Raw genomic sequence first — 24,124 nt, 5'->3', positions numbered from 1 at the left:
TCTGCGAATACCCTATTTCCAAATAAGGTCAGTTCGCAGGTACTGGGGGTTAGGTCCTCAATGCATCTTCCTTGGGGGACACATTCAACCGACGGCAGCAGCTGTCCTGAAGGTTTTGCCTTCACCCCCTGCCTTCCGTCTCCCCCGTGCTCACCAACTCCCTGACCACACGTGTAAGCCGCATATGGGCTGAGCTGCTGGAACTAAAGGAATTGGACAGTGTGGCTCAGACGAGCAGGGCATCCCGTTGCTCCCATGGGGCGATGCAGAAGCAGCAGCCTGGCCCCATGGGGATGTCAGCTCCCAGGAGGCACCTTGAAGCCCAGAGTTCTCTGGTCGCCTCCAAGGGCACACCTCTCAGCCTGCAGCCTGCCTTGGCGTCCCTGGAGGGCTTCCCAAAATAGGCTCTTGGACCCCTGCTGAGGTCCATACCCAGGTCCCTTTGCAGGCAGCCAGAAGGGACAGTGGATTTCCCCCCGGGGTGGCCTGCATGTTGGCCCAGCTCTCTGGCCCCAAAAGAAAAGCTCTGTGTGTGATTGATTGATGCTCCAGAGCTCTGAGGGAGGACCAAGCTGAGACAGGGGCTTTTGCAGGCCTTGCACCCTGGCCCAGCCCTGCCCTGTCCATCCTGCGCCTCTGCATTCCCCTTACCCTGGGGGGTATGTAGCCTTAGGAAGTCTTGAGGACATGAACCTACAGTTTGGCTCTGCTCCTGGGAGCTCGACTGGGGTTTAAGTGGGCCTGGGTGAATGTGGAGCCAATGGGGAAGGGGGATTGTACGTCTTCTGTGCACTTGCTCTCTCTCAGATACAAAGGCAACCCCATCCTCTTGCTCCCACAGGAGAGCTCATGGATGCATCACAGGCCCCGTGGTAGAAGGACCTCACCAAGGCATGAGGTCAGACAGTGGCACACCAACCATCTGAACCCAGGCCTGCTGCCCCAAAGCTGCACGGCTGTCCCTATGGTCTTGGGTTCAGTGCAGCACCAGCAACTGGGTTGAGAGCCATCTCAAGATCTGCTCCCCAGCGCTAACCCCTGCACCCCCTCTGGGGGCTGAAGCCCCAGGCTCCATCTGGCCAGGGGGTCAGCTTGCAGGCAGGCAGACCGACCCTCTCTGCTGGTGGACCTAGGCCTGGCCCCCAGGTCCATAGCGATGGTGGTGGCAAACCGTGGAACCAGAGAGGTGCAGGCATGGATCAGAGGCGCATGCTCCTGGAATTCCTCAGGGAGCCATGGGGGAATGACATCATGTCCATAGCCCTCATTCCTGAGTGAACAGGAGCAAGAATCCCCTGGGCTCCCCAGGAAATCCTGACTGGGTAGGTCCGGGCTGGCCCTTGATCCTCATTTTCAATAGGCCTTCCTCGTGATGCTGATTCCTGAAGGCTCCAGGTGACTGGCCCGTGGTCCTCCCTTTGCACCTAGTCATCCCTGCTCCTCTTACTCCTTCACTGGTTACCCCCAACACGGAGGCCGGTGACCACACTGGTGACCGCATGGTATCTGTGCTGTGGGTCAGTGATCTGCGCACACACTGAGGTGCAGCAGGAGGAGTTGGGTCCCTGCCTCGAGCCCCCACGACGTTGCCTGAGCTGTAGCCCCTGCAGGACTGGAAGCGTCCTCGCAGGCAGGAGTCGGTTCCTTTTGGGCATCGCGAGCATCCGTCCTTGGTTTCCTGCCATGCGGATTCCTCCGGCTTGACCGCTTGCCTCATCCAGGCACTAGCCAGCCAAGGAGAGTGAGTTCAAGCTGGACACGAGTCACCGTCTTTCACAGCCCAGCCTCGGAAGTGACATCTCATCACCTCTGCGCCCCCCTCCCCTGCCCGGGACAGGTGAAGATTGCTCAAGGGTCTGGATACCAGGAGGTGGGGGGCACCTGCCATCCCCGGTGACTCATCGCGCTACGGCGCCAGCGTGAAGCTGGGAATCCTGGAGGCTCCGTGAGGTGCAGGGTGAGGATGCCCCTCGGGGTCTGCAGACCCATGAACTAGAGAGACAGGGGATCCACCCCACATACCCCGCACCCTTTGGAGGACTAGGCCCCGAGTCGATGGTGGGGACATGGACACAGGTGGGCCCCCAGCCTGGGGACAGCCCTCCAGGGCTCTCTGGCTCCCCCTGTGTGCCCGGCTCTGTCCCCTGGTCCCCTCACCCTGTTTCTGCAGCGATGGCAGGGGGATGGCAGGGGCTGGCTTCTGAACCTCTCAGCTTGCTTCCTGACCATAGACCCCGGGGGGGGGGGGGGTCCAACAGCCTCTTTCCCCTTGGTTCCCATTGGAGGTGTTTTTGCTCATAGAGCTTCCTCAAACGTCCGTGGGTCTCCTGTGTGTCTCCCTGGGGTGTCTCCATTGGATGGAGCCACGGTCACAACTGTCCCCGAGGTCAGCCCCTCCTCTACCGCGAGGCTCCTGCAAACAGGTGAGTGGCGGCTCCCACAGCCTTCTCAAGACTCTGCCGTGAGGAGCCCACTTGGTCTCTTGCAGGGGTCTTGTCGTCTCATGAGTGCTCTGACACTCTGATCCTTCTGAGGTGCCCACAAGGACAGGACAGTCACTCTATGGCTTTATTGTCATCTGTCTACTCCCATTTTACGCAAAACAGCAGGAAGAAACCAGCAAGAACCTTTGACGTTTTGACTGAAGACGCCGGGGCTGGCCCCACAGTCCTTCGGGTCTGGTCCTCCTGCCCTGCGGCTGTAGCTGGCCGCGCTGCTGGGCCCCCAGCCTGGGGACAGCCCTACCTCCAGTTTACCATAGCGTGCTCTCCCTTCCTCTCGTGCTCGGTCCAGAGTCCACATCCGTATTTCTGCTCGTGGTCTGCTCTAGGGCCCTTCAGGTCGCCTCCTCTTGCCCCTCAGGGCCTCCAGCTTGTGCACTGCCCCTCCACACCTGCTGACACACCTGCTGTCACACCTTCCGGGACTGGGGCAGTGCACCGCTGCTCTCGGACCTTTCAGACCACCTGTTGTCAGGTATGTACCTGCCCAGATTTTGTGTCTTGAAACAGTCACAATTTTCATGTGAGGGCCTGGGTCCCCTGTCCAGAGCCTCTCACACCTGAGGTGTAGGTGCTTGTGTTGGGGGAGGGACCTACTTCCAAGCTCACTCACGGGGCTGTGGAGCCAGTTGTTAGCAAAACATGGTAGATTGCACAAAGCTGATTCCAGGGCACTTTCACTGGCAACATCTATGTTCCCCGCCTTTGTCCAGTGGACTTCCTGCTCCCTCCCAGCGCTCTAGCTTCCACCCCGTCTCCTCCGGCGGCCACGCTCCCTCAGAGACTTCCCTCTGGTATCCCTCTTGGCAGTAGTTCTCTCAATAAAACCACAAAGCCTCTGTCTTTCCCGACAGGAAAGTTAGGAAACTCATCGCACTGGGTGAAGAGATGATTTTCAAGCTGGATCCTTTCCCCTGATTGGCTCAGTGTACCTAGGGATCTCTCAGTATTTCCCTGAGTTCTATTTCACAAAATGGTAATAGTGGTTAATCAGCCCCTCTATCTACAGAATTGCATGATCAATAATAAATATGTAATGATGGATAAGCATTGCGTTAGGAATTCAATCTGTATTAGTCATGAAATCCTCCAACAGGGAAACCAAGGCTCAGAGACACTAGCCCATGGGTGGTATCCAGTAATTGTACGAGTAGTGGTTTATTTTTTTAATTACTTTTTAAAGATTTTATTTATTCATGCATGAGAGACACAGAGAGAGGTAGAGACACAGGCAGAGGGAGAAACAGGCTCCCTGTGGGGAGCCCGATGTGGGACTCGATCCCTGGACCCTGGGATCATGCCCTAAGCCAAAGGCAGATGCTCAACCACTGAGCCACCCAGGTGCCCTGAGAGTGGTGGTTTAAAACCCTCTCTGCAAATCCCAGGACCCTCTTGCCATCCAGAGGCAGAATGTAATGTTCCTCTCCCTGAAAATGGGCTGACTTTTATGGTAGAAAGAACAGTATGTAACTGAGGCTAGGTCAGGAAAGGCAATACTGTTTCTTTCTGTTCTTGGATCCGAGCTGCCATGTTGGAAGGAAGCCCAGGAGGGGCTGCAGTAGCAGAGGTCCCAGACGACAGCCAGCACCAGCTACATACTGTGCAGGGGAGTGATCTTTCAGATGTTTCTGGCTTCTTGGCCACCCTAAACTGTCCCTGATGAGCCCTGCCAAAATTGCAGATTTGGGATCAAAATAGATGGGGTGGTGGTTTTTGGACACCGTGCTTTGGGGTGGTTTGTGACCCGGCAAAGTTCTATGTGTCTGTCTCCAAAGTCCTCAAGAAGAAAAGTAACATGAGGAGGTCAACTATGCCCCCTCATTCTAGGTCTGCCACTCACATTTTGTGTGTCCTTCCTCATGAAACTGTCCCCTTTAGAGAATAACTCCTTGTACCCCCCACCATTCTACATTCTGTCTGTGAATTTGACCACTCTAGGGACCTCCTATGAGATGAATTTCATGCAGTATTTGTCCTTTTGTGACTGCTTCTTTCACTGAGCATGATGTCTCCAAGGTCCACCCATGTAGCATGAGTCAGAACTTCCTTCCTCTTTGGGGATGAATAATGTCCTACTACAAGTATAGACCACATTTGGTACATCTGTTGGCTGATGTTCACAGTGCTGCTGTAAACATGGATATGCAAATGCATGAATTTTGTGTGCCTTGGATCTTTGGCAATGGCCCCTTTGTACCCTGGACCTGCAGCAGTTGGCTGTCCATAGTAGGGTCCAGGTCTCAGCCTGCCCAGAAAGCTTCCCGACAAGGTGGACCCTGCCTCTGGCCTGGCCTCCCTCGAAGGGCATGCTGCAACCACCTGGGCAGGATATGGCTTCAGCAGCTGTCAGATATCCTCACATTTAAGAAGTCCAGGTGCCACCAGATATGGCCCATGAATTATCTGTAACTAGCTTCCTGACAGCCATAGTTGTCATCCCACCTGTTGCAAAAATGAAGTCTCAGGTTTCTTTGGCCAGGTCAGTTAGCCTTTCCACTGCCAATGTATGCAAATATAATTGCCGGGAATGCAGTTCTGGGCCTTTGTTAGACTGTCCTGAATCTGCAGGGCAGGCCCAGGCGGGTGAAGAAATCCTAATGGAGCAACCCAAAAGAACACTTAATGAAGCCAAATTTATTGTAGACAGATACGAAGCCGTCGACTTCTAGTCTGGCTGCACAGCTGTGCAAAATTGTTCAACAGGCTGGGCCAGCGCATTCTAAGCAGAATGGACTGGCTGTAAAATTTGATAGGCTGTCGGGGCTTGTAAGACAGATGGGGTGGAGAGGGTGAGGGGATGGGGCCTGAAGGTTATGCTCTGAGAGGCTCACGGACCTACAGGGCAGTCTGGGCATTAAGACCTCGATAGCCACCCAGGAGCTCTTCCCAGAGCAAAAGTAAAGGAAGGATTGATTGCAGGCTGGCCACCATGATAAATAGGACAGACAAGGGAGAGGGGGTCGTAAATCAAGGAGTTTAGGAGGTGTTAGGATGCAAAGAACTGTTGGGAAAGGAGCAGAGTCTGATTGCATTTCCCATAAAATACTGTTTGGCTCCTAAATTGATCTCACATGGTATGTGTTTGCAGCACATTCTCAAATAGAAGATTACTGGCAGTGCCCTGGAAGGGATTGGCAGTCCAGAGAACTGAATAACCCAGAAGTGGTGACGATTCTCTCAGGACTAGAGGACATTGTGTGAGGTCAGGAAACAGGCATGGTTGCTGTCCAGCCTGCACCAGTCACCCCTGGAGACGTGAGGCTCTGCAGGCAGGGGTAGCTGCCCCACACCAGGCTTTCACTGTCTTCTGCTCTAGCTTCATGGCTCTTGCTCAGGGCTTCCAGCCTGCTTGCCCGTGACGGCCCGACCGATGCCTGTCCAGCTGTCGACTGAAGGCAGGGAATCCTTGTGAGCTCTGCGAGGCTTTGCCTGTGGCATCTCAGAGCTGGCCAGGTACCCTCCCTGATGGCCAAGCCCCAGGCCCATTGTGAGGGCTCTTTGTGGGCATGATTTCCTCTTGTGTGAGTGTTGGTTTGCATTTAAACTTATTCGAGCAAGAGAAGAAGCAGAAAAAGAGCTGTGGTCCTGGCTTGGTTTTTCCCTCAAAAGGTTGCATTTGCAAGACACTCACTGACTTTTGGTCTAAGAGAGGAGCTCAAGGCTAAATCCAGTGTATTTAGAAATGAACAGAAGGGGAAGGACTATTAGAGCGGGGCTGACTGTAGAGAGCCAGAGTGGCCCTTGTTGGGAAATGTAGAACCTACACTTATTGAATAAGAAACACATATGATTGAAAGACTCTGAACCTGGTACTTACCCACGAATGTAGAAAAGAGCCAGCTATGTAAACCTAAGGGAAAGAAGGAATAAAAATAAATGCAGAAGATTCTGAAGCATAAGTAAGTGGGAAACATCAGTAGATAAGACCCATAAAATCCCTGTCTGGGTTTTGGGAAATGGCTCTTCCCTCTCCCAGCACTCACACGAGCTCAACATAAACGTCTTGCAAATCTGACCCACTAAGAGAGCAGATGGAGCAGTAGAGAGGCAAAGAATTCAAATATAAGAGGTTAATATATCAATTTTATATCAGCACATTTGGGAATCCAGATAGAATGAACGATTTCCTTAGAAAATGGAGTCAGTAACGTCAAACTGCCTTAGGAAGAAGAATTCTGAAGGCACCAAACGTTACAGAAGAAATGGAAAATGTAGTCAAAGTTGTGACTCCACCGGAGGCATTGTGCTCACGTGGTTTTAGAGACTCATGTGAATTTAAAGAAACTGTCTATTCCCCCATTGTTGAACCTAAGAGATTATAAAAAGAAAAAAGTTTTCCTGTAATTCGACAAAGGCAGAACACGCTTGAGATTCAAGTTGGATGGAACAAAAAAGTATATAAAATAGACAAATCCTAAATATCGTATTTCATAAGGACATTTAAAAAAATCTTTCCAGTGTTGTCAGAAAAAATACTTGTCTGCCTAACACACGTAGATTGTTGAGATTGTTTGTGAATTATCAACATTGTATTATATTAAATATGTAAATATTTAAAAGGGAGAGACCAATTTTAATTATTTGCATGTAAGAAATCCAAGATAATCAATCACAATAATTTGAACTGATTCGGTTTAATTACATTGCTGGATCCAAGAAAAATTTACAAAATGTAATTATTTTCCTAAATGCCAGCCACGGAATAGTGTATTCTTTAAATAAAAAGATTGTATTCACATTATCATTGAAAACTGACAATGTTGCATAATAAATGTAAAAAAGATACATGTGATATGTATTGGTCTGGACTGACTTGTGTCCTCCTCATATGCACATGTTGAAGTCCCAACTCCCGAGGCTTTGGAATGAGCCCTTATTTGCAAGTATAGTCATTACAGCTGGGGTGGGTTACACTAAAAGGAGGTCATGCCAGAGGAGGGCGAACTTCTAATCCAACAGGACTAGTAACCATATAAAAAGGGGGAATTTGGAGAGAGATATGCACGCAGGGAGGATGCCATGTGGAGATGGGGGCAGAGATTGGGTGATGCTTCTAAGAAGCCAAAGATGGCCAGCCAAGCACCGGAAGGGGGGACAGAGGCTTGGAACACGTCTTCACTTCATTGTCGGAAGGGACCAATCCTGTGGACACTTTGATCTTGGACTTGCGACCTCTAGAATTGCGAGATGACACATAGCTGCTGTTGAAGTCCCCGGGGCTGTGGTGCTTTGTGATGCTATCCCTCGCTAACGGATACGGCTATTTATAACTGACGAGCTCAAGGTCTTTGCTGAAAGATCTAAAAGGAGACTTGAACAAAGAGAGAGATCCACCATATTCACAGATGGAAAGTCTAATAATTGTGAACAGAGCATCCTTGCACCCCCAAGTTAATATAAAAAAAAATCACTACAATAACAGTAGATTCAGAGAAGTGAGCATTTTCAAGAACTGTTTGTAAAGGTAACGTGTCCTTATTTAACAAAATGGACACTTCACATACTGTATTTTTTTTTAAGATTTTATTTACTTATTCATGAGAGGCAGAGACACAAGCAAAGGGAAAAGTAGGCTCCATGCAGGGAGTCCGACTTGGGACTCGATCCTGGATCTCCAGGATCACACCCTGGGCTGAAGGCGGTGTTAAACTGCTGAGCCACCCGGGCTGCCCTCACATACTGTATTTAAGGATTTTACTAAATCTTACATTAAAGAGTCTATTCTTTAAGAATAATTGCATCTGGTTTCAAAGAGGTGGGTTCAAGAAATCTCACTGCAGCATAGTGTATACCGGAAAATAATGGGAAAGAAAACAACCCTTGAATAATCACCAATAAGGATTGACAAACTAAATTATGGTAAATGCAAAGTCTAGAATTTAATGCATTGGTTAGAGTAATATGATGTCTGTATGTGTCACTGACATGGGAAAATGCCTTTGATACATTTTTATAAGTGATCGAAGCAGGTTTGCCCAGAATGCGAATACCATGGCACTTTTTTCACCGCACCAGCTGGAGTCCAAAGATACCAGACCGAGGGGAGGTCCTGCCTCTGTCTCTGTCTCTCTCTCTCCTCCTCTCTCTCGATGAGGTCCAACCTCTTCCCTTGCCCCAGTCCTCCCAGGGATGATGTAATCCCTACAAAAGTCATGCTGCCCTTGCCCTGTCCTGCAGGGAGAAGGCCTGGTGTCCATCCGTCGGCAGTGGTCCTCACAGACATGGAGGTTCAGCTGGGAGTCCTAGGTCCAGGCCGGGGTGATGCTTGCCTCCCTCTGTCCCTCCCTGGCCACCAAGGACGTTCCAGGAATGGTGGCTTCTGTGTGGCTCCTCTTTTTCCTCGATAGCCTCCGCTGCAGGCATGGGGCTGGCTTCGGTTCCTCAGCTCTTTGAGGTTGCAAGCTCCCCCGTCTGCAGATGGTGAGTCAGAGTGAGCTCTCCACGGTTCGTCCCACTCCCCAAAACCTAAAATCAGGGCATGCACCTTGGGCCTCCCTCTGCGTTCCCTGTCCTCCCTTGGGGCCTGCCTGTTTCCATCATCCTTGACCAAGTCCCACTATGGAGCCAGCTCTGCACAACACAGAAGCCACTGTTCTTAGAGCAGCCCTGTGACCCAGCAGTCTCTTCCTTTGGGGACCTCAAGCACAAACACTAGAGAGCGCGTTGTAGGTTTGTGTTTCATGTTTCATGTTTCATTCCTCCAGCCATAGCCACCTTTGCTCAAAAGCACTGGTGTTTCTCTTGGTAAAGGCAGGAGGAGAAAAAGTCAAGACGTAAGGTAGATATTCATTTGGTTACTTCACTACATTCTTAAAAACAAAAACCAAAAAGCTCCTTTCCAAACCTATACCACGATCCCGCACATCCTAAACAAGTGGACAGAGGTCTGGAAGCATTCACAGCAAGCAGCTCATGGAGTAAACTCAAGATAGGATCATCTGTCTGGGAGGAGGGATGGGAGTGAGAGACTGTGGCGGGCGGGGTGGGGGGGGTCCTTTTTGCTCTGTAAATTCAGATTCGTTGACATCTGCCAACGAGCATGCATTACTTTTGGAGTTTAAGAACTCAATAGCACCTAGAGATTTAGAAGCATTTATGAAGCTTTAATTCAAAAAGCACGATGTTTGTTAGACACCCACCAAGTGAAGGTCTGGTCTAAGTGTGGGGACCTCAGTGCCTGAAGGAGCAGACTCACAGCCTCGCCTCCCCACTCTCCATCCATAGATATGAAAAGCATTTCAGTGGACCCTCTTGGGGCAGAAACCCAGAACCATTGTCTTCGTTATTTTCAGCTAACAACACGAGTGTATAAGAACTGCTCGACTATTCAGCATTTCACAACATCTGCCCCAATTATGATGAGCTTCTCAGGTACCTGCACCTCTGTGATGATAAAATCTGTTTCCCAAATTCCAGAGGTTTGTGAAAACAAGGATGCAAACGTTTTTCCTTCACAGACTTCCTTGAATTCTGAACACAGATCCTTTGGATAAGCTTTTTAAGTTTTTAAGTTAATTGGTGACTTCATTAGTGAGTAACGTCAGGGTAGAGTACCAGGGAGCTCATTTTCAGGAAGATGAGAAGGTGTGCCCCAGGTAGCTTTTGAAAAATCTTAAGCTTTGCAAAGTAAAGTCGAGTAGAAGAGTCCCTGAGAAAAAAACCTCTCCATGAGTTTCTGAGGACAGGGTCCCAGGGCTACTTAATCTTTCCTGAGCGGCAATGAAGATGAAGGGAGAGCTGGAGAAGAAACTGCCTTGCAGCCCAGAAGTTATTCTGGGAGGAAGGCTGCGTGGTCCCCGGGGAATGGCGGGAGGGTGCTGGATAGCTGCGAAGGGGCCCCCTCCTCTCCAGTCCCTGGACCAGGGCAAAGCTGGCTGCTCCTGGCGTCCATGGGTCCCCACCCCATACTCAGACACCTGCAGAGGAGGGAGGACCTGCAGTCCCTTCCATCGGCAGGAAACTCTCAGACTGTTCCTGGGAGGGGGGAGTCTGCTTTGCAACGTTCCTTTGATGAATAGACCTATTGAGGGGTCGGGCTGTGGGGGAAGGCTTGTCTTGGGGGGTTTTCATTACATCATGGGCATTATCAGTTTCTCCCAGACGTGGGCTTTCTGTCCCGCGGGAAGCGGGTAGTGCAGGGCCAGGTGGGGCTGCCGGGGGCTGTCCCAGGCCCCGATAAAGCCTGTGGAGCCTTCACTGGCACTCGGCGCCGATGAGCTCACCCCGAGAAGGGCGCTGACCTCATCCCTGCAGGGCATTTCCCTGACTTCCTGAATTGCCAAGATTAGCCACATTTTTTTCTCACCAGGAACCACGAGCATTGCCTGGGCTGGGAGGACCCTGGGAGTCTGCAGACCTGTAGTTTGAGTCTCACCGTGAAGACTCCCAGATGACCAGCCTCGCGGGCCTTTGTGAGAATTTGGTGACGGCCTGCCCTTGTGGGAGCCGTGATGGATGTGTTTACGTTATTGCCTGAAGTCTGAAGCCTGGTCCTGGAAGCAGAGACGCTCACACCTCAGGGACGGCTGCTAAAGTACACACTCCAAGGCCCCACCTCCAAATGATTTTAGTAGAGTGGGTGTATATGTATACGTGTGCATGCTGCGTGCATGTGTGTATGTGTGGTGTGTAAATATGCGTGCATGCATGTGGCGTGTGTATGTGTGTGGTGTGCATGTGTGTATGGGTAGTGTGTATGTTTGTACATATGTGTGCATGTATGAGTGTGTGGCATGAATGTATGTGATGTATAAGTATGTGCACGTGCGTGCATGTGTGTGTGGTGTGCATATATGTATGTGTGGTGTCTGCATATGTGTGTGTATGTATGGCGTGCATGTATGTGGTGTGTAAGCATGTGTGTGTGGTGTGCATGTAGGTATGTGTGGTGTGTGTATATGTTTAGTGCATGTGTGTGTTGTGTAAGCATGTGCAAATGTGTGCATGTGTGTGGTGTGCATATGTATTTATGCTGTGGCATGTAAGCATACACACATATATGTATGTGTGGTGTGTGCGCACATGTCTGTGAAGTGTGCATATGTGTGTGTCTGTGTGTGTGTTCACCAGTACAGAGGAAGGGAAGAGACAGGAATCTTCATTTTTAACCATCGATCCTGCTGCAGAAGTTGTGGAGGTCACACTGCCCTGGATGAGAGCTGGCCGATACGACCGTTCATTCCCAGATCACACACCAAATACGGTGACAAAGTCAGGAAAACAAAAGCCTTCTGGACGATTTTTCAAAAAACTAAGTCCCGTGCTCAGGGGGACGCTGGGATTTTGTAACCTCGGGCCCGTCGACTTCCTGCAGCCTCGTGAGAGGCCGAGGGCGGCCTGGTCCCCAGCCCCGGTCTGTTTCCCAACGTGCCCGGCTTGGTGGAGCTGCGGGAGGCACGGTCACGCTGGGCTCCTGCGGCCAGGGCCTCGTGAGCGTCCGTGGGCAGGATGCCGCGCTCCCCAGCCTGCCTTCCTATCACACGGGGGCGTTTGTCTCCCTGGACTTCCCCACCCTGAGGCTCTCAGACTTCGGTGTCAGCAGAGGCGGCTGTCTACGGGCCAGGTGTGCACAGCCCCTGACGGCAGGGCCGCGCTGGCGCAGCAGGGCCAGGTCCCGGAGCCCGCTCGTCCACCTGCCCTCGGCGGTGGAGGGGGGAGGCAGTGAGGGGTGCTGGGGGGGGCACTGTACATTCTAGAAAACTGGCTTCCTGGGGACAACAGAGTCTGAAGTCCCAGGACTTGTCTCCAGTAATTCTACAAAAGGCTCCAGATTCTTCTTTTCCTTCTGGGGCTTAAGGAAGCAACATTTGGATAAGGTTTCAGTTGCAGAAGAAAGAATCCTTCAGTCAAAATACCTTTTGTATTTGCCTTTTCCTCTTCGTGTTCTCAGGGAAAGTTGAAAAGGAAGAAAGAGTTCTATTGTTCGATGAGCGGCTTCGACCGAGCAGGTGGAGGAGAGGACGCAGCGCAGGAAACGGTCACGTGTGTAAACAAAGCATCCTGGTCCTTAAACGATCGTCTGCGGCGTGACTCAGGGGCCAGGGGCCCACCGCTCCCACCGCTCCCACCGCTCCCACCGCGCAGAGACTTACGGATCCCATGTTGCTCGCGGAAACGTGGCCAAAGCGGTCTGTGATTCTTCATTCTCCAGCTCTGTTTCTCCTTTGAGAGCGCGAGCGAGCGAGCGGACCCCGCGTCCCCAAGGGCGCGTCCTGACCACACCACGGCTGGTCTGCAGAGCTCCCGGGTCCATTCACGCCCAGGCCACGGATGGGGGCGGGGCGGCGCTTCATCCCCTACCTGAACGTCTGCACGGCTCCAGGGTCACCTCCGAGCGAGGTCTGGCTTCCGGGACTCCGCGGTCAAGAGAACGGTGCGTGAGTGCGCTGCACTAGCAGCCGCACGGTTCGGCTTTGTCTGTCGGCTGGTGCGCGCACAGCGACAAAAGCACCATCCTGTCTTTTGAAACCAGCGGTTATTTATGGGTCACACGTCTGCGACATGGCCTCTGCAACGTGTGCCTCTCCAGACACTTCAGGTCGCAGACAGACTCATCGCGAAATCCTTCTCCCGCTGCTGCCGCCGCTGCCTCCTCCTCCAACCTCTTCCTTGGGAGTCCGTTTTCCAGACGGCACTGCACAGGTCCCCCGCCAGCTCTCACATATCCTGCCACCACCTAAGCCGCCACACAAGGACGGAGGTCCTAGGCCACATGGGCCTCTGACGGGCTCTCTCCCTGAGGCCACCAGCTTATGATGAAATCTCCGGGGCCGGCTGTGAATCCGGTTCCCAGCACCTGGTCCGATTGCATAGAACCAGACAAAGAAACTGCACAGACCGTGGCCGTGAGCCAGGGATGGAGAGAGCCTCGGGAAGGCGCTGAATCACTGTCCTCGCTCCAGGAGCCCGAAGGACAGCGCAGCAGCTGTACGCAGTGGCCCATGGGCACCTGCTGGCAGGACCACGGGATCGTGGCCGCAGTCGCCCTCGAGTTTCACTTGGGCCTGCTGGTGCCCCAGGGGGGCTCTCTCTCACTCTTAGTTTCCTCCGTAATCCCGTGGATTTTGCTTGGTTCAAATCTGCTATTCCACCGAGGGGTCCTCAGGCCTCGCCAGGCCGCACCAAGGATTCACGAACAGAGGTTGTTGGGAGGCCCCCGTGGGAGGGACGTGCCATGGGCAGTTGGAGAAGGAAGTGTGGTCCCCGGGCAGGCGAGGCACCTTCCAAACCAGTGTGTCCTGTGGTGGCGGGTGGGGTGGGGACGGCCCTCTTTTGCTAATTGTGTAAATCGTATGTCGATTCCTTGATGTGCAGAGTAACACCACGATTTTTGCGTGGAATGAACGCAGACTCTTACCTTGGGTGGAATCAGCTCCCCGCACAGGCATCTTGTAGACTTAAGCTGGGAGGGTGAAGGCTCTTATGCTCAGGAAGGACAGAGATAATGTAGATGGATGGACACACCAACTCGGGTACAAAATCTGATACAGAAGTTCTATATTTTGGAGCCGAGTTTTGGTGGCGGGGAGATGTGCTGATTCCTGATAAGGCCGCTGTTGCAGCAGCCCCTGAGGATTGAGCGGTGACACTGCCCGAGAAGGACCGTTCTCGTGTCCTGTGCAGATGCAGCGTGTGTGAGGTGCACCTGGCATCAGGTCCCCACAGCGCACGAAGGGGCCTCAGGATGGCCGTGCCAGGGCCACTGGGTCCGGGGACCCTGGACAGACCCTGCTCAGCAGCCCCACGCTTCTGTAAAACATTGCACTTCTAATCTTAACTTAGATACAGATAATTATGCTTTAAAAATGTCATGCTCAGAATTTGAGGTCCTGGAAATACAGACCCTTTCGTGGAAACGGCTGAAGAGACGGGGCATCCTATCTACCCGCACACGCAAAACCGTTGTGAAAAGAAGTGGATGTTTTCACTTTTTGTGCATTTCCTGTGCTCTCTCTCGTTCCTACTTGTGATTGTTCTGAGCCAGACGGGCTCTCAGGAGGCATGTCGCATGGGTGATGACTCCTCAGGCTGCGTGGGCATGAGGGGCAGCCCCACGGCAAGAGTTGCCCCCCCCACCCCCGTCCTAGGCTGGGGTCACCCACGTGGGGCAGAGTGCCCGTCTCTCTTGTCTTGACTCCTGGAGCTGGTCCCGTTTTCGGCTGTCTGCTCGGACCACCCTGGACAGCCGTCAAGCCTGCAGACGGTGGCCGACCTTCCAGGCAGGGGCCTGGCATTCGCGGGTTAGCCGTTCTTTCAAGGTGGGGAACTGCCAGGGTCAAGGTCTTACGCTCAGAAAGAAACCAACCCAGAACCTCTCGTTGGGTTTGGTGGAGATTTGGCCTTTCCTTGTCCATCTGAGACGTTGGTGGCTGTGAGGACGGGGACACCCCGACCCCACGGGACCAGGCTGCTCCTTACATGCTCAGAGTGAAGAGGAGGTTGGCCCCCAGGGCCCCAGCCACCCCCTCGGGTCCGAAGCTGTAGGAGTGGAGGGAGGATGTGATGGGGGATGCAGGAAGATTCAGGCTGCCTCTCCCCTGGCTCGGGCACGGGCCAGCGATCCCCGAGACCGGCCAGAGAAGCCGGGGTTTGGCGTGGGCAGTGCTGGGGGTGACGGTGGGGCTTCTCTCCCCGGGGCTGCAGGATCCAGATCCCTGTGCTCTCTGAGGTGGCCCTGAGCTCCAGCAGGTGCCCCCAGGCTCTCATCTTATGCCCTCTGCACATCTCTCACACCCCAGGCTGGAACTGTCCCCAGGAAACATTTGTGCAGGATGCGGGAGTTCAGCAGCAAAGTTGGAGCCTCTGTGCACCTGTGGTCAGTGTGCCGGGTGTCGCGCCCTCTTCAGCCCCCCAGGGGCTGGCTTTTCCCAGCCCCAGTGCAGACGCTGGTACCGCTCACAGTGGAGGATGCCAGTTCCCCGCTCAGTCTCCTGGACCTCAGGGCCGGAGGAGGGCAGACAGACAGGGGTCCCCACCTTCTGCTGGTCCCTGTGGGGGTCCTGCTCTCCCCTCCTCCTGTTGGTGGGTGACCTCCACTGGGTGCAGGATTCCTCTTCCTCCAGCCTTGCCCTAGGGACAGGCCTGGTCCCCTGGGTCCCGTGCCTTGGTTCTCCGCCACTCTTCATGGGTCTGCTGTGATAGAATCATGGCTGGCACTTGGGGTCGGTGTGCTACGGCCAGGGTCCTGGTGGCCAGACAAGCGACTGTGTCCCCAGCAGACCATCCCTGTCCCGGACGCCCCTGTGGGGCCCTGCCCTGCCTGAGCTGGTTCTCCACCTCACCGTTTACTGCATGGAGACTGCATATGAATCTCCATTCCGCGCATGGAAAAACTCAGACGTGGCGATGTCAACTTCCTTCTGCAGGGACGCATGGGGGCTGGTTGGGATTTGGACCTCATGGGTTGGCTGCGTTGCCGTGACGACCCCTGGTTGTGGCACCACGAAGCCCAAACCCTCGGGGTGAGGGTACAGTTCAGGCCTCCTGCCGTGGCGCTGGGCGCTGCCATTCCTTAGCCGTCAGCCCTGGAAGGGACCATGTCGCCATGAGGCTCCACTAAGCAGACCAGGGGCTCCCTCTCCGAAGCCTGAGGATCCCTCTGTCCTGCCCTTTCCTTCCTCCTCTCTGTGATGCTCCGTGTTTTCACAGGTTTTGCACAACATCCCCCATGGCCTTCCACATGCTTTATGACAGTGACCATTTGCACGCCTGTCTCCTGGCTGACTGGGGAGCTTCTGAGGATGGGCAGCCATAGCCTTTCATCTGTGACCCCACCCCAGCTCCTAGTCCACTACCTGCCACATCGCAGGCACTTGCTATTATTTGTTGACTGACCAAACGAAGAAATAGGGACAAAGGTATAAGGGACAGAGACAGAGCGCTGCCTGGGTCTCCTTGGTCACCGGTCAAGTAAAAACTCTGCCACCTATTACCCTTGGTCATTGTCAACACAGAGCCCCCGTCAGCACCGAGGGAAGAGACCCCCCCCCCCCGAGTCTCTTTCTGGACCTTATGGTTCTTCTCAAGGTCCAGTCTAAGTTTTTGTCAAAAACACAAGAGGAGTCTACACTTTTAGATCAAAGCAGAGCTGGGTCGAAGCGCCGTCGGGTCATGAACTAACCAGATGTTGGGCACGAGGGAGGTGACCCGACCTGCCTGGACCAGGTGGCAATGTGAGCTGCTCCTGGAGCTCGGGGAGGCTGTGAACACGACCTCCCAGAGGGCTGTTGAGTCCTGGCACCTGGCACGCATCCTGCAAATGCCCGCTGAGTCCAGAGTGCAGCCGGCGCCAGGCCTCGCGGTCGGGGCCATGGATGAAGACCCACGAGGGCTGAGACTTGAGGGGAAGCCAGACCATGAAACAGGTCATTGGGACCCTGGAGGTACCCCTGTGCGTTCAGAGCTGAGGACCCACGTGGGGATGGGAGAGAAGGTGGGTTGGGAAAGCTGGTCTTGAGCAGAGCTGAGGTGGGGCCGGGGGTGGGTGTTCTCTACTCGTCCTCCATGTATTTATAATCCAGTACAGCTAATCCCACACTTATGCAACCGTTCCATTCCACAAGGCCTTTCTCAGCCTGAACTTTGCATGAGAGGCCTGCTTTGGACTTAAAGATACAGAGCCTGTCACACATGCACATGCCCTGATTCCTGTCCTTCCTGTCATTTCTGTCCCCTGATTCTGGAGGCTTCTCCTCTGGGGAGCAGGGCTGGGTCTGCGGGTCTGTGTGCGGTGCAGAGGGCAGTGTGGCCACGTGCAGGTGGCTTGTGCTGTCATCCTGCCGGTGAGTGCATCCTGCCCTTCCTGGCTGGGCCCTTCCAGCCATGCTGGCCTCAGTGTTGGTGACAGAAAGAGAAGATGTGGACAGGGACGTGCCAGCTCCCTGGGGACAGCCTTGAGTGGCTCTCTGAGCCTGAGACTGCACCAGGGACCGTGCCCTGAGCCCTCCAGGCACCCGTGTCTCCCCTGCTGTGCACCCTACAGGCTGATGGGCACAGTCCCCACAGTCTGCTCCCCTACCTTTTGGGTTTGTCTTCAAGCACCTGTCCTGCAGGTGGTGTCTCCTGAGTGTGTGAGTTCAGGCTCTGGCAGGGACTCCCCTCTGTGCTGCCTGCCCCATTCCCGTGGTTTCTATGTGGCCTGTGCACTTGGGTTCCCATTGAGAGATGCCTACACGGTCCTCTGGTCCTCCCCTCGTGTAGGAGCATCTCCTAGGTGACCTGCCCCCCCCCACCCCAGGAGCAGGTATGCAGGCCCCCAGCCCTCTCCACGACTCCCCCTCCCCTCTGTATAGTTCTCCTCACTCCTCAACGCTGATGCTGAGGATGGGAAGTCTATGCCTGCCGAACTCACACATCCAGAGCCTAACTGGGTATTGTGGTGTTGGGAGGTGATTGGCCTTAGATGGAGTCGTGTGGGCTGGGGCCCGGGGATGGCACCATGTCCTCCTTATGAGAAGTTACTATCGCCCCAGGGAGGCCAACTGCAAGCAGGAGGAGAGGCCTCACCTGAACCGGACCCTGTGGGTCTCTGCTATCCACACCCCCTGGCTCTCACCAGGACCCTGTTAGGGGTCCCTGCACCTCTCCCCTGTCTGCACTGCAGGACCTACACGCTGGTGGGGCCCTCTGGCAGGTGCCGCATGCGATCCCACAGCCCTGTCACCCATGCTCCTGCCACGCATGCCCTTCTGACACATTATTATTCTCAGAAGCGTGAGTGGGATCTCTCCCTGGAACCCATGATGCGTCTCCCGCCTGTTGCCTGTTGGGTCCCTGAGGGCAGGGACCTTCCCCTCTGGCTCCCAAGGGAACCTGCACACTCCGGGGCAGGGTTTAACCTGTAGCAGGTGCTCAGGAAGGACTCCTGGAGGCATGGAGGCTACTCCTACGGTTTGCACGGTGCCAGGTACTAGGTGGTGGGCACCAAGGAGCTGGAAGCGCTAGCAGGAATGGCCCTGTTTGTCCCCTCGGCCCCATGACTCTGAAGGGGACAGTGTCCTTGTCTCCCCTGCTCCTGCTGGTGAGCCCCGGGAAAGGGAAGAGGGTCCTTTCACGGGGCCACTGCACGGTTGTGGAAGCACCAGAGGGAAGGAGAAAATCTGAGGCCTCCATGGCCCCCTGCACCCCCGAGGGCAGGAATGCCTGCTCCCCTTGTCTGGCCACACATGGGACATCCTTTCTCAGCTCGAGGAAACGGCTGAGGCTTTTCATTGGGTTTGTTTTCCTCAATAATCCCCGTAGCGGTGACCACATCCTGCCTGCCTCTGAGCCGCCGGAGGAGAGGTTCACACGCCCGGAAAGTCGGGGCCTGCAGGAGGGCTTCCCGCTGACCTGTGCCTGCACCGTCGTCGGCTGAGTCCTCTGCTGAGTTGTCTGCTGAGTCGCTGTGCAGGTTCTGAGTCAGATGTGGCTTTCCTCTTCAATTTAGCAGATGGTTATTATGCACTTTATTATGAGTGAGAGTAGAATTCCTTTGCAAATAATATGAATGAGGGTACGATACAAAATCTGAAAAACTGGTGGTAAAAATTACTCGGAGGGGCGTTTCCATACGTGGAAAAACTGGTGGTCACTTCTGTCTCTAGGGCTCTGGCTTCTGAGGTTGCAGTGTCAACACGCTCCAGGTGCCCAGGCCGGTACCCGGGGTGCCTGCACTTGCCCCACGAAGAGGGAGCCTGTGTGCTGGTGTCAGTGGGGCAGCAATGCAGCGGTACAGTGATGAAGCACTGGGGGGTCTTCCCCAGGTGCTAAACAGACCCCCAAAGCCCAGGGCTCTGCTACTCAGGTGAGGTCCCCAGACTACAGCATGGGCACCATCTCTTGGAAATGCAGGGTCTCAAGCCCCACTTTGGCCCCTGCATCAGAGCCTGCATTTTGGGCAGATGCCAGGAGCTGTGTGAGTACCCCTGACCCCTCGCCACCAAGTTTGGGCTGCTGCAGAGCTCTCCTTACCCTCCAGAAACTCCAAGGGCCTTCGATGGCCAGGCGTACCAGGGCTGAGCAGAGCAGGATGAGAGGATGGATGTGTCCCACTTCCCTGCTGCTCCCCACTGCGACCCTCTGGGTCCTCCCCGGCCGGCCTCCTGGGACCGGGAGGCACAGGGGCCCCGGGGCACTGGTGCCCATCTTCTCCATCCGTGCGCAGACTGCATCCGGCGTTTGCTACCTGCGAGCAGGAGGTCGACCCCTTGGCCACGTGGGTTCTGGCCCTACCACATTTCTCAAGGTCAGACGACGCTCCCGTGATTCCTCCTGCAGTTTACTTCAGGCTCCAGATGAAACTGCCCAGTTCTCGGCGAGTGCCTTGTCATGTTGGCGTCGGCCCCGCGGGTCAGCGGGATTCCCCAGTCCCGGCTCTGCAACCGGCGCCGCTCCCTGCAAGCGGCTCACCGAGGCGTCACGGCCGTTCCCGCCGCGTTACCATCCCTGTGCGTGTGCATCCAACACGCCCCTGTCCTGCGCCCACCGCGCTGCTGGCTGTTTCACCAGCCCCGGGCACCCGCATGCTGCGTGCTTTCTGCCCCACCTTGGAGGTCGTGGGCCTTAAAGCTTCTGTCCCAACACTGCCCAAAAGCTTCATCAAGGTCCAAGGGACCCTCAGAAACCCTGCAGGTGCTCCCCCGGCAACGCGTGACCAGTGGCCTAAGTCTTCATCTGACACCAGTTGGCTAAATCTGCCACACCCCAGGTTTTAAAATCTGACAGTTTTTGCAGAATCTGCGACACATGCTATTGAAATGTGTCTCCCTTACTCCATCTTAGAAAGTCTCTGGCGGGAAGGACATGCCTCAGGCACAACTGTCAGCGGCGGGGCCCGGGGGACCCTTGCGGGGCGGCTGCTGGGTTCCAGAGACACAAGGCTGGGCGTGAGATGAACTCACGGTAAATGTCCTATGCAATTATCATTGGGGGCTTATTTTAGGATTTTTGTATGCCCTCAAATATGGGAAAGCAGCCTGGAGAGCTTTTGCCACTTGCAGGCCCCATCCCCAGCATCGCCTCCCCCCCCCACCCCCCCTCCCTGCTCCCGCACCCCCCACAGGGCCCAGGAATCTGTGTGCAGACTCCGAACCACGGCAGGTTTGCCCGGATGTGTTTAGGACCAGTTAAGCAATGGGTTGCTGCCTCCATCCTAGAAACGATGGCCGTGAAGCTCCAACCCCAAGTGGCCGGCGTCCCCAGGTCACCGGTGCCGTGTGCCCCCCAGGTCCTTCTTGTGTTGCCATCTAACCCGTCTACCGGCAGAGAAAGCCCTTTGTCATCTGTCCAGATGTCAGAGGGTGCAGTGCGGGGTGGGGAGCAGCCGAGCCCTGGGCAGAGTCTCATACTCCGCCCTCTGCAGCCTCTCCCTTCCCGCCCTGCATCTGACACTGTCTGTCCTCACTGTCTGGGGGGCCGGCGAATGGCTGGCAGACACGGATGGATGAGAGACGGACAATCAGAAAACCAGCCTTTGGGGGAGGCTGGTGTCCGGGAACCACACCCATGTAGCTGGGGAGGGGGCTGGGGAGCTTCGTGGTCTGAGACCAGGTGGTTGCTCAGGCCCCCAGGGACTGCACGGTGGGCGTGGCGAAGGCTTTCTGAAGGGTAGGGGGTCAGCACACGAGCCAGGTCTTCTCCGCTGCTCCTGGACCCTGAGGCCGCAGGGTCTCAATGTTTTGGGCTTTTGAATAATTTTGTGTGCTGGCAAAAGGTTTTAGGGTTCCCACCTACCCCAGCCACGAGCTATTCCTACTTAGAGCTGTGTCACGGATTAACACCCCCGGGCCTCACCACCCCTGCAGGGACTGCCCCTCCCGGGGCCAGCCGGGGCCAGGACCCTCCTTCTGGGGCCGACTGGGGCCAGGACCCCCCTTCCCAGGGCCAGCTAGGGCCAGGACCCGAGGTGAGTTCCAGGTGAGCGCACCTTTCACACGCCAACCAAGCCATCCAGACATCCAGAGCCAGGGCCCGACCACCGCCTCCACCAACCGCACACGGGGGCCGCCGTTCACCTGCCCTGACCACCGCAGGGCCAGAGGCCGGGTCACTGTGGGGGACGGTGCTCGCCCCAGGGCCCACTCTGCCTCACCCCTTCCGTCTTGTGGAAATCACAGGAGGTCCCTGCCGGCGTGTCCCCTCTCGCTCGGTCTCCCGCCTGACCGCGGTTACCCCTCCGTGGGGTCCTGCCTGTGTGCCCCGCCTCCGCTTGCAGGGAACCGTGAGCGTCTCTTCCTTTATGCCCGTCATTTCCACGTCTGGGCGTCCTACCGTGTCTGATCGAAATGACATCCAGGCACGTTGTAAACCCAAGCACAGTGGAATATCACTAAGCCTGGAAAAGGGAGGAAATTCTGACACGCTCTGCAGTGTGGGTGCACCTGGGGACACAATGCTCCGTGAAATAATCAGTCACAAAGTGACCGATGTAAGATTCCTGTCTCCCGAGGGACCGAGAGATGCCAACTCTAGAGCCAGAGAGTGGATGGCGGTGTCAGGGCTGGTGGCAGGGGGCGGGGGGGGGGGTGCTGGTCGGGAGGGTGGGTGCGGAGTTACGGTTTGCTGGGGTCAGAGTTTCAGTTTGGGACAATGAGAAAGTTCTGGAGATGGATGGGGGTGGGGGTGGATGGCTGCGCAACAGTGTGAACGTGATTAAAGCCACTGAGATGGTTCAAACGGTAAATTTTGTGTTTTGTGTATTTTCCCCAATTTAAGACAACATCTAGGCCAGGACATTTAACCCCACCCATCTCGGGCTCCTGTGGGCGGGACGTGGTGTTGTTACATCCCTGTGCCAGCTGGATGTGCCTGGCCTCCGGGGTCACAGCCCACCCATCCCCCGGGGGCCCCACGGTCCTCGCATCATGTCAGTGGGCCCGCTGGCCCAGGGGCTTTGCTGTGACCTGATGGCCTCTAGAGGGTCCCCCTCTTATCAAACCAGGGCAGAGGCTTCTTGGCGGGTAACATAGGACAAGTAGCTGGTTCCTGAACACCCGAGGAGAGATTTGGGGGTGGAAGTCCAGGCCCCACATGCTGGGGAAGGCCAGGTTCTACAGGGGGCGGGGGGTGGCGTCTACCCCAAGCCTTCCACCTCATTTTGCACCCCCTTTTGCCTCTCATCATCTCTCCGAAAGGCCCCCGAGGGAGTCCCGGGCTGCCCTGGGTGGCGGCAGCGCCCTCGCCTGTGATTTGACTCAATGCAAGAGCACCTGCCCTTTGGTTTCGATAATTAGGTTTCTAGCAGGATCCAAATGCAACCACAGCCCAAGCCCAGAGGACACGCCCCAGTGCTGTGCCAAGGAAGCTGCGAACCCAGCGGAGGACCCCCAACATCACAGGCCAGGGACGCGTGCCCTGTGGGTCTGGGAGGCTTTAGATGTTTGTTTGCTTCCTTTCAAGGCCTGAGGCCACCCTGCTTCCCCTCCCCCATCCTGCAGATTCTTTTGAAAACCCCAGACTCCCGCTTTCAACTCTTGTCTCTGGTGTCTGATAAAAGGCAAATTAAGAATCACTTCTAACAGTCTCCCTGGGAGCTAAGAGGGCTTGTCTGCAGAGACAAGACATCAAAGCACAGAGCTCAGGTGTGCCCCTGGCCTGCGACAGTGGGGGGAGGGAGCGGCTACACCCCCTACCTCCCTGGACCTCCCTGGGGCCTGGCCTTCCTTCTGCCTCCATCCTCTGCCCCAGGACACGAGGACACGAGGCCACAGTGACTGTGCCTGGTGTCCCGACAGGTCTTGAACCCTGACTGCGTGCAAAGGTCAGGGCGGACTCTGCTAATGGGCCCCGTAGCCCGGGGAAGACCTGGGCACTGCCTATGGAGAGCAGTGGGGTTGCAGTCCTTGCTGTGGCTAGACGGGGTTTGAACTTCAGAGCTGTTTCCCCACTTCATGTTTACCGCAGCCCTGGGGGGTGGGTGGCGGGATAATTTCAGGTCCTTGGGAATGAAGTCCTGGCAGGGCTCCTTCATGCCTGCATGCTGGTCTTAGATGCCGTGACGTGGAGCTGGTCTGAGATCTCAGGGCACCCCATCCGCAGGCCTCAGAGGGTCTGAGATCTCAGGGCACCCCCACCTGCAGAGTCTGAGTGGGTCTGAGATCTCAGGGTACCCCATCTGCAGAGCCCCTCTCTCCTGCACCCCCTTGTGGTCTGCCTCCAGCTCCCGCTTTACGGCATCACTGGCGCCATCCACAATCAAGTGCCCACCTTGGGGCAGGCCCCAGTTAAGACCTGCAGGCTGGTTAAGCTCCCTGAGAGCCCCCCAGGGCCCTCTGTCCTGGCTGTGGGCTGTGGGACAGTGGGAACCAGCATGCATCTCCTGTCCACTCAGGGCTGGGGATCTGGTAGGTGACAGGCTACTTGTGGGTTCGGAGCTTCCTTGAGGAGAGGACGTGGGTCCACTCTTCCCTCCCGGGTCATTAGCAAGCTCTGCTGGGAGAGCTGGGAGTGTGTGGGTTGCTCGCTGGAGAGGGGACTCTCCGAGTTCCAGGGACCAGATGCTGAATCACGGCCCACCCCTACCAAGTGTCACAAAAAAGCCTCATTCCACTGTGTGTGAATCCAGAGGGCGAGGAGTTGGGGCAGGGCCTGTGGGAGGACATCTGAGGGTGACTGGTTGGTCAGGCCCGGGCTGCCTGCACGCAGTT

The 24,124-nt window shown here is 55.4% G+C and overlaps 1 long non-coding RNA gene across 5 annotated transcripts; it reads left to right on the top strand.

The window, feature by feature from the left end:
• The first annotated feature begins 492 nt into the window (after window positions 1-492).
• Window positions 493-14,427, top strand: LOC112643865 (uncharacterized). 5 transcript variants are annotated; one of them, XR_004811031.2, is made up of 4 exons: window positions 493-1,957; window positions 2,302-2,423; window positions 2,831-2,976; window positions 5,590-7,293. It is a non-coding gene; the product is annotated as an uncharacterized LOC112643865 (long non-coding RNA). The 5 variants fall into 5 exon arrangements; XR_004811033.1 differs by lacking the exon at window positions 5,590-7,293 and adding an exon at window positions 3,356-5,571 and having other exon boundaries at window positions 499-1,957; window positions 2,863-2,976; XR_004811029.2 differs by having other exon boundaries at window positions 500-1,957; window positions 2,863-2,976.
• Window positions 14,428-24,124: the final 9,697 nt, after the last annotated feature.

Source organism: Canis lupus, chromosome 1 (genome assembly GCF_003254725.2).
Source record: "Canis lupus dingo isolate Sandy chromosome 1, ASM325472v2, whole genome shotgun sequence".
NCBI lineage: Eukaryota > Metazoa > Chordata > Mammalia > Carnivora > Canidae > Canis > Canis lupus.
This window is presented reverse-complemented; position numbering and strand designations above follow the sequence as displayed.